General features: G+C 39.4%; 1 pseudogene; it reads right to left on the reverse strand.

Annotated features, from left to right (window-relative positions):
- Window positions 1-2,042: 2,042 nt before the first annotated feature.
- On the reverse strand, window positions 2,043-3,085 carry LOC105816327 (annotated as a pseudogene).
- Between the last annotated feature and the right edge of the window lie 7,459 nt (window positions 3,086-10,544).

Raw genomic sequence — 10,544 nt, forward strand, 5'->3', positions numbered from 1 at the left:
GACGTGGTGCTAGAGTTATATGAGATATTACCAATGGGAAAAATTGGGTGAAGATTACATGAGAACTTTCTGTACTACTTTTGCAACTTCACGTGAAGATGAATTACTTGTAGTAATGAAAATCTATGAACATGAGAAATGTTAAGTACACGGGTTATGTTATGAATGCCATCCAAATAAAACAAGTCTATGTGACAGTTTGAATTAATCGGGGAATGTATTATATTTGGTATTATATTTATAAAATAAATCATAAATTACATCTTTTGGTTAACCTAATTGATTTATCTTTGCGTATTTCTAGTTTTCTGAGACCCTGAAGAGATTTAAATATTTTAAATCATTCATCAGATAATAAATATGACCAGCCAACCTCAGGCACTTTATAAAACATTTTTCCTTCTTGATGATCATCAGCATAGATATGGGGACACTTCAATCCTTGAAAGCCAATCATTTACACTCAAGCTCTATGTTTAAATTGTCTGTGGGATTTTTAGTGCTTATTAACATTACTTATTACAGAATTAGCCTGAAATGGAAAACTTTTTATTTCTGACCTTTACTGTCCTAGCATCTCGATGCTGTTGCATCACAAAGTGCTATTTTCTTTTGCTATATGACATCTAATACCTTTGCTTGTAGCATCAACTAAATTTACTCATTCTTACCTTACCTTTACTTTAGATTTTTTTTCAAAAAAGCTATAATGTGTTAGAACTCTAAATTATATTTTATTTAGTAATATTTCATTTATTTAATAACATTTTCATTGATTTCACCCATACCAAAAATGTAGACCTTGCATACTCTTTGCCACATTACACTGAAGATAACCTATTTAAATTTTCCTTTAATTAAAGTGGGCACTGGCTTCCTAAGCCATGGTACAGTGCCGACAGTGGATTCTAGGTATTTAGTCTCAAGAGAGTATCATCCTTATTTCTCATAAACTCCTTAAATATCATGTGTATAAAATGCACTGTTTTGAATTGCATTGAGACAGGAATGAAGGATACCTGCCATTCCTGTAACAAGTGAGAATTTCGCTCTGGTTTACCCATGACGCAAAATGAACAGATAACAGTTTGCCACTATATGCTTTTGGGTTTCAATGCTGAGACACACCATTTGAGGGTCTGGTGCCTGCCCATGATGTCTTCAGCCTCAACTGGCCCACCATCTAGCTTAATGTAAAATTAACTTCCACTGAAAGACCTGAAGTTTTCAAAAGCAAGAAATCGCCATGCTTCAAGGAATAAATGCTTGCCCGACTGACTCATGCGGACTGCCCCCCATCTCAACCCAATTATACCTTCTTTTGACTTGTCCTTTAGGTATTAGAAGGTCCCACTGCTATTCTTGTAAGATTATAGCTCCTATGTTAAAATTCTATGAGTAGGTCCCGAGTCTTATTAACCCTAGCATACGTGGTATTATTGAAGTGCTTTCAAAACAGCGAGTGTTCAATGCAGTTTGGAAAATAAATAAATCAGCGAGCATGGGATCAAATTGATTAAGATTTATTTCTCACATACAATGTAAAGAGTTAAGCAAATTGATGCAAATATCATTGAATTTTACAGAAAGCAACAGTAAAAACAAAAAAAACAAGACCTGAATACATTTGAGATCTTTGTTTTTTCTAGTTCTCAGTGTTGATCCCAAATATTTTAAAGCTGAATGCCTCCATATTTCAGAGCACATGACAATAGAAATGCCATGTTATCTTACTCCGGATCACAAAATAAAATGGATGGATTTACACGATGTTTTACAAAAGAGGAGCTCTTACTATTAAACCTCATTAAATGTGTGGTCAAAATCATTTGAAACATGAACATTTTGAAGATAATTGAAGCTCTATTAAAAGAAAAAAACATTTGTATAACACACGCATCACAAAATAGGAGAATAAATTGTCAAGTTACACATAGAAAATACGAACACATAGATGATTCCCTCCAGCTCCACCCTGGGCCTACATTCCTTGAACACTAACTGCCCTCTTCAAAGGGATGAAGCATCTATCCCTGACTTCACTAGGTGTGGGAGGAGCTGCCAGACATGGCACTGGAACTCGCATTGGCCGTGGAAGTAGAACCAGCCCTAACCAAAATTCTCACTTGAGCTCTCTCTTCTTCATCTCGCAGAGCCTCCTCATACTGAGAAGGGAAACCACTTGGGTCAGTCCCATGAACCTTGGCCAAAAACTCCAGAAGTTTCATCTTTGTGGTTTCAGCGTGTGCTCTTGGGCCCCACGGGAATTCATACTGTGCAGGATCACTGTTGGGGACCTGGCGGTACTCCAGGTACTTTTCCTTCACCAAATCTTTCGTGATGAACTCCCTGGGCTCTCCAAAGAAGACATCCTTCTTCCCGGAATAAACTCCCGTCACATTCAGCACTTCCCAGACTTCCTCTTCAGTGGCACGGTTGCCCTTCATGAAGATCGCACCCAGGATCAGGATCAGGAGGCCGGTCTTGGGCACACGGTCTTCAGGACTCAGCATTCCATCATAGGTGAGGCCCAGATTGATGAAGAGGCCATAGCGGTGGCTGGGGGTGTCTACTTCCTTCACATCAAGCCGAAGATAATCTCTATGCGCTGAGACGCTCTCAGGAGGATCTCAGAGAAGTGGTCCTTGTCGTCTTTGATAATCTTCAATATCTCTGCCTTTGTTATTGGCTCTTTCATTTTATATTTGAGCAGCATGAAAATCAGCAAAAGACCCACTTTCTCGTCCAGAGCATCTATGGACACATTTTTGGGGGCTGCTGTAGCTTGTGAGGTTCTTGGACTATTTTCCTCTTCTTTGCTGCTAGAGCCCTCATCAGGGTGGCTGGATGAGGTGGCTGCCACAGCAATGGCAGAGGAGCACAAACCCTGAGGACCCTCAGGAGTGCTCAGCATCTTAGCAGCAGGAGCCTCCTTCACGTTGCCTGGCATTAGAGGATTGGAGGAGGAGGCAGAGGTCTCCTCCACAGCCTTGGACACCTGGGCATTTTCTAGGCCCTGGGGCTCACTCTGGGTCTGAATGTGCTGATCCTGTCCGTATTGCGGACTCTCCTGATCCTTAGGCATGATGTCTCCTTCTGGTGGCAGTAGGCAGGAGTCAGCAGAGGAAGGTGGACAATGCAGTGTCACTGCCTAAGAGAGAGAGGGAGGAGTGAGTGACCTCAGCTATTAAACTCAATTCTAGTGGCTCTGAGAGAAGGTATGCCAATGGACTTTTCCTGACAACAGTGTCATAAGGGCTTATAGGTCTCCTGTCATCTTGGTTTCTGTGCCTCCCACCCCCCAGGAACCTGAAGGAGGAAGTGAGAACCCTCCTGAGGGTGCAGCCAGCGAACCCAACACAAGAATCCAGGCTCAAAGCAGACAGCTATTGGTGGCCTCGGTAGAGCCCCTTGTGTTCTGAGGAAGGTAGTGCTATCAGTTTATGACCAGAAGTGCCACTAACTTTGCATCCAACAGGGCCTATGCCACCTCCCAGGTGTTAGTATGAGGGTGACCCCCTCAGACTGAAGCCACATCTATTAAGACACCTGAGGAAAGAGTGTGGAGGTTCCTGGAGTTTCCCAGGGCTGACAGCAGGAGCTAGATTCCATGCAAGCCACTGTACTGGTATGGGTTGTCCCCTCAGTTCTCACTCAGGATCCCTGCTTTCATTCCGGGCAGGCCCTGCATTCTTTCGTTTCCACTTAATTTTGCCCCCTCACACCAAAGCCTCCATCTTTTTCAGAACCCAGAGACGGTAGTGAGGCGTCACCTCTATTTAACCGGTTTATCCACACCCTCTCAGGGCTGATAAAAATGCAGGGCTAGACTCTTCATGATCCCCATTCTCCAGGGGTGGGTAGCCGCTCAATTTTCCTTTAGCCTCCTTGACTTGGATAGTCGTAGGGCCTTACCACTATATTAACTAATGTCACACCCTCTGCCTTCATGAATATCTCATCTTCCAGAGTCACCTGAGAAGGAAGTGAGTTAGGACACTGCATATTCACAGCCCTTGGGGCCTCACAGTGCTAATAACAAGGACTAGACACTGTGGACTCCCTCTATTTTGGTGTGGGTAGACTTTGCGGATCTTAGTCAGGGCCCTTACTGTGACTCTTGACAGGCCCTGGACTCATTTGTCTGCTGACCTGATGTGACAGGGGACACAGAACAAGGACCTGACGTGACCTAACCTCAAGAAGGAAGAGAGTCTGCAAATTCTCATGTGATCCCCACCCAGAGCTCCCTGGGTGATAAAGTTAAGAGGGCTCTTTGGTGACTATGTGTCCCAGGGTGGAATCTTTGCAGTCCTTCCTCTGTGTCTTCATATAGACTCCCAGTACTTCCTGGACATCCTAGCCACTGTTTATTTGAACCTGCCATCTTCAGACCAAGACTACCACCTCCCTAGGACCCCAGTGTGTGAAGTGAACTGCTGAGACACCTGTTCATCCTTGTGTGTAGTCTCCCAGGGAGTGACTATAGGGTCAGCACAGGTATTGGGAGGTTTCATCTATACTTAGATGGATGGTCAACTGTTTGTTCAATCATAGCCTACCCCTCAAATCATGGTGATGTGTGAGATTTCTTCCCTCTGCTGATGTGATGTTGCCTCCTCATGCTAAAAGGTCCTGTTCCTGTGGCTACTGAGGGGGAATTGAGGGAGCACCACATCCAACCATTTTGATCTCAAATTTTGGGGATGTGATAGCAGGACAGGGCTTTGTTGAGATCACTTTGTTCTGGGGTAAGCATTCCCGTGAGCCTCACTTAGGGTCCTTCCCTTGACTAATGCAAGTGTCTGGGACTTCATATTACTTCCTATGTGTGTGTGTGTGTGTGTGACCTATGAAGAGGTACATTATACTCCAAAATAACTTGAGTATTCTAATATATACATACAGAAATCCACAGAACATGTATGGGAATGGGTATTAAGAATGTGGGCCGGGCGCAGTGGCTCACGCCTATAATCCTAGCACTCTGGGAGGCTGAGGCGGGTGGATCGTTTGAGTTCAGGAGTTCGAGACCAGCCTGAGCAAGGCGAGGCCCCGTCTCTACTAAAAATAGAAAGAAATTGGCCAAACAACTAAAAATAGAAAAAATTAGCCGTGCATGGTGGCACGTGCCTGTAGTCCCAGCTACCTGGGAGGCTGAGGCAGGAGGATCCCTTGAGCCCAGGAGGTTGAGGTTGCTGTGAGCTAGGATGACGCCACGGCACTCTAGCCCAGGCAAGAGAGTGAGACTCTGTCTCCAAAAAAAAAAAAAAAAAAAAAAAAAAAGGATGTAGGGTATTAGTGGAAGAAATACAAAGTTTAATCAGGCCTCATTTTTTGATATGGGTTCACTAAGCAGCGATTCTGTATTCAATATTGTAGCACAGGGATTTAGAGAAAGCTGTAACAGCTTGTTTGGTTGGTTAGCTGAAACATGGACCAAAAGATGGCCCACAGTAAGCAATAGAAATGTCAAACCTGTTTTGGTTTTGTGTATAGGAAGAGACTGAAAGGTTTAGGGAGATTGGAGTGTTGGAGTGTATTTATCACTTAAGATCCACTCATCCACACTGTGAGTATACAGAAAACATAACTTTCACCAACACTATGAGAAATAAATTTCAAGGGGAGTCCTAGCATTATTAAAGAGGTCTGTGATCACTCTTCTCTGTAGGTCATGTTTGACAGTGGGAACTGCAGTCACTTAATTGGGAAACCTAAATGCAATGGGAGTAATTGGATACCAATGTGGCAGGGACCAAGTGGTGGCATTCAATCACCAAAGGTAAGGCAGGCATTCTTACCATAATGGAACAAACACGGAGTCAAATCAATCAGAATAGTCTGACTTACACAGACCTGTGGCACCGGTAGATGATCATTATTTTCCTAGAAGTAAAATAGACAGGATGCCTATTAAATCCTTACTAGATCTGTATAAGCAGAAAAGTTCTAAATTAAGTGAATAAAAGTCTAACCTGAACCATAAAAACACAAAGTCATATCCACTCAATCAGTTCCCAGACGTGGGCCAGTTTATGGGCCTAGAATGGGCCTTACATGAAGGGGAGGCCAGGTATCCATATGAATGTACCTCAATACACTGCCAAAAATTTATACTGTTAATCTGTTTCCTAGCCTTCCCCAAAGGGATCTAACGCTGCCTATCAGGGTAACTGTGCATTGGAGAAAAGGAAATAATCAAAACTTTCAGGGTCTACTGGACACTGGCTCTGAGTTGACACTAATTCCAGGAAACCCAAAATGTCACTGTGGTCCACCAGTCAGAGTAAGGAGTTGTGAAGGTCATGTGATCAATGGAGTTTTAGCTCAGGTCCATCCTTCAGTGGGCCCAGTGGGTCCCTGAACCAATCCTGTAGTTATTTCCCCAATTTAGGAACATATAATTGAAATAGATATACTCAGCTGCTGGCAGAATCCCCCCAACATTGGTTCACTGACCTGTGGAGTAAGGTCTATTATGATGGGAAAGGCCAAATGGAAGCCACTAGAACTGCCTTAACCTAAAAAAAAAATAAAATAAAATAAAATAAAAATAAAAAAGAAGTTAAACAAAAGCAATGCCACAATCTTGGAGGATTACAGAGATTAGTTCCACCATCAAGAATTTTAAAGAGACAGGGATGGTGAGTCCCACCACATCCCCATTCAACTTGCCTATTTGGCTTGTTCAGGAGACAGACAGACCTTGGAGAATGATAGTAGATTACCATAAGTTTAACCAGGTGGTGACTCCAACTGCAGCTGATATATTAGATATGGTTTCATTGTTTGAGCAAATTAACACACCCCCTGGTACCTGGTATGCAGCTATTGATCTGGCAAATGCATTTTGTTCCATCCTTGTTAGTAATAAGGACCACCAGAAACAGTTTGCTTTAAGTTGACAAGGCCAGCAATATACCTTCACTGTTCAGCCCTATGTCATAAGTTAGTTCACAGGGATCTTGATCACCTTTCCCTTCTATAAGATATCCTACCAATCAATTACATTGATGACATTATGGTGATTAAATCTAGTAAGCAAGAAGCAGGAACTGCTTTAGACTTATTGATAAGATATTTGCATGTGAAAGCTGGGACATTTTTTTTTTCCAGCCTTCAGAATCAAACTGAAGCATTGACTCTTCTTGGTCCTTGAGCCTACCAGCTTTCAAACTGTAACTTATGCCATCAGGTCTCCTGCTTCTCAGGCCTTTGGATTCAGACTGGAACTATATATCAGCTCTCCTAGGTTTCCAGGCTGACAGCTGCAGTTCGTGGGACTTCTTAGTCATCATATCTTTTTCTGTTTATCTAAAGAACCTTGACTAATACATCATCTCTCATGTCGAATTCCCCAAATTGTAGAAAACAATAGCTATAAGGAAACAATGACTACAGAATGTAAACCATGTTTTGATTAGGAAAGGATATATAGTAGACCTCTGGGGTGCTAGTAATGTTCTGTGTCCTCACAAGAGTTATGAATATAAGAGTGTTTATTTTATAATGATTTGTTAAAATATGCAAATTAGTTTTAAGTCATTTTCCCTATTTTGTCTCAAGGAGAAAAAACTTAAAAATAAGCAAAAACAAAATTCAATAACTAACTGAAAATAAATATGCCTTCAACTCATACTCTCCTGATAGTAGAAAAATGAAATTGGTATGGCTTCCACTAAGTACAAATTCAGAAGTTATTAGAAACTTCTTTGCAAATGCAAAATTAGCACTAGGATCTCAGAATTTGGGGATTTCAACACAAATAAAACACTACTTTATCCCCAAAGATTATAATAAAAAAAATAGACAACAAAGAGTTACTTTCAATGGTCAATGGAGAAAATGTCCAGTATGTCCTATCATGAAGTATCCGAACAAATTATATTTAATAATAGTGGATAAACAATACCAAGTACAATATCTGGAGGAATTTTAAATGAAGAATAGAGAAATATAGAAGCCAGGCTATGTTTAAAAACAAATCTAAACATTCAACATACTCTCAGTTGAATGTAGGAATGTAGTCTCCAAAAAATAAAAATGTTCTAAAGAACCACTTTATAATCCTAAAGGGAGTTTTGAATATCTCAAAAGTTACTTCTAGCTATGTTGTAGTGTTCCTTAGATGCACTTGATTCAATTTACTCCTTTTTAAAAATATATATTTAATCCATACATCCCAGAAAGGCACATAAAGAGCAGATATTAATTTACCTGTATTACAGTTACTAAGCTGTTGTCAACCTAAGTGTATTCTAAGTAGCTTGATTCTGTGTCTGATTCACTCTCTGCTGGTCTATTCTATGTGATGCTGGTTCCTCCATCCTTCAAAAACAGTAAGGTATCTAAAAACAGACACATAGACCAATAGAACAAAATATAGAACCATAAATAAATCCATTTATCTATAGCCAACTGATTTTTGACAAAGGCACCAAGAACATACACAGTCTCTTCGATAAATAGTGTTGGGAAAACTGGATATCCATATGCAGAAGAAATACACTAGGCCGTAATCCCTCACTATATACAAAAATCAACTCAAAATGGATTAAAGACTTAAATATAAGATCTAAAACTATGAAATTATTAGAAGAAAACACAGGGGAAATGCTTATGAAAAGTTTATGAAGAAAAATTCAAAAGCACAGGCAATAAAAGAAAAAATAGACAAATAGGATCATACCAAACTAACAGCTTCTGCACAGTAAAGGAAACAAATAAGCAGAGTAAGAGACAGCCTGCAGGATCGAGAAAATATTTGCAAACTATTCATGTGACAAAGGACTAATACCTAGAATATACAAGAAACTCAAACAACTCAATGGCAACAAAAAAATCTAATTAAAAATGGGCAAATGATCTAAACAGACATTTCTCGAAAGAAGATATACAAACGGCCAACAAGTATATAAAAAATGCTCAACAGGGAAATGCAAATCAAAACCACAGTGAGATATCATCTTACCACAGTTAGAATGGCTATTACCAAACAAACAAACAAACATACAAAAAATGCTGGTGAGGATGCAGAGAAAAGGGAACTCTTATACACTGTTGGTGGGAGTTTAAATTAGTACAGCAACTATGAAAAATGTTATGGAGATTCCTCAAAAGGCTCAAAATAGAACTACATTTTGACCCAGCAATTCCACTACTGGGTATATTTCCAAAGGAAAGGAAATCAGTATGTTGAAGAGACATCTGCACTCCCATGTTTATTGCAGCATTATTCATAATAGACAAGATACGGACTCAATCTAAGTGCCCATCAACAAATGAATGTAAAAAAATGTGGCATACGTACACAAAGGAATATAATTTAGCCATAAAAAAGAAGGAAATCCTGTCATTTGAGGCAATGTGGATGAGCCTGGAGGCTCAGCGATATAAGCCAGACACAGAAAAAGAAATACCACATGTTCTCACTCATATGTGGAAGTTAAAATCATTGATTTCGTAGAAGTAGAGAGTAGAATAGCAGTTACTAGAGGCTGAGGAGGGAAGGGCATAAGGATAAGTTGGTCAACAGATAGAAAATTGCTGATAGATAAGAGGAATAAGATCTAGTGTTCTATAGTGCCGTACAGTGATGGCAGTTAACAATAATCTGTTGTATGTTTTCAAATAGCTAACAGAAGAGGATTTTGAATGTTCCCAACACAAAGAAATAATAAATGTCGGAGGTGATGGATATGCTAATCAACCTGATTTGATCATTACCCATTGTATGCATGTATCAATACATCACACTATGCCCCATAAATATGTACAATTATTAACATTATGTCATTTAAAATTTAAAAAAATTAAAGTAAAATTACCAAATTAGAAAAATCTACCAAAAAACAAAAACCCAGAAAGTATCTAGAAAAATCCTGCTTAAAATGCTTTAATAAATATTAGAATGTGACCCAGTGAGACTCTGTCTCAAAAAAAAAAAAAAAAAAGAATGTGACCCAACATGCACAGGTGCACCCTTCACAAATACCTAAGCATGCACTGAGTAAAATTAGGATCAGCTTTCATGATTTCTCACTTTCACTTTAGTTCTTGAAGGCTTTTTTGATAGTATAATTTCTATTTAAGTGAGTGGCTATGCTTTATTATATTAATGAGGCGAGTATACCAAGATTTATTATGCATCTAAAAGTTTTATGATTATATAGCAAGGTTGGCAAAATGTTACTGCAGTTTAAGAAAATAGGGTAATTAAAATTTTTACATTCTGAGTTTTTTTTTTTTTACTGAAAATCCTCTTATCTTTTAAACATTCTAACTTTTTACATCACATTTACACATTTTAAAATACATTTCCCATTAGCAAAATATTCAATACATTTATGATAAAGACTGAGCATTGTTTTAGCTTCAAAGTTAGAATAGAATGCTTAATTAGACTCGGGTGGGGCAAAGGCAATATAGGTAACCTAAACATTTGTACCCCCATAATATGCTGAAATTTAAAAAAGCAAAAAAATTTTGTATATTGATGAGGAAGGTATAGATTATAATTTAATTATTTATCATTTAAACTT

This window comes from Propithecus coquereli, unplaced genomic scaffold (genome assembly GCF_000956105.1).
Source record: "Propithecus coquereli isolate 6110/MARCELLA unplaced genomic scaffold, Pcoq_1.0 Scaffold365, whole genome shotgun sequence".
NCBI lineage: Eukaryota > Metazoa > Chordata > Mammalia > Primates > Indriidae > Propithecus > Propithecus coquereli.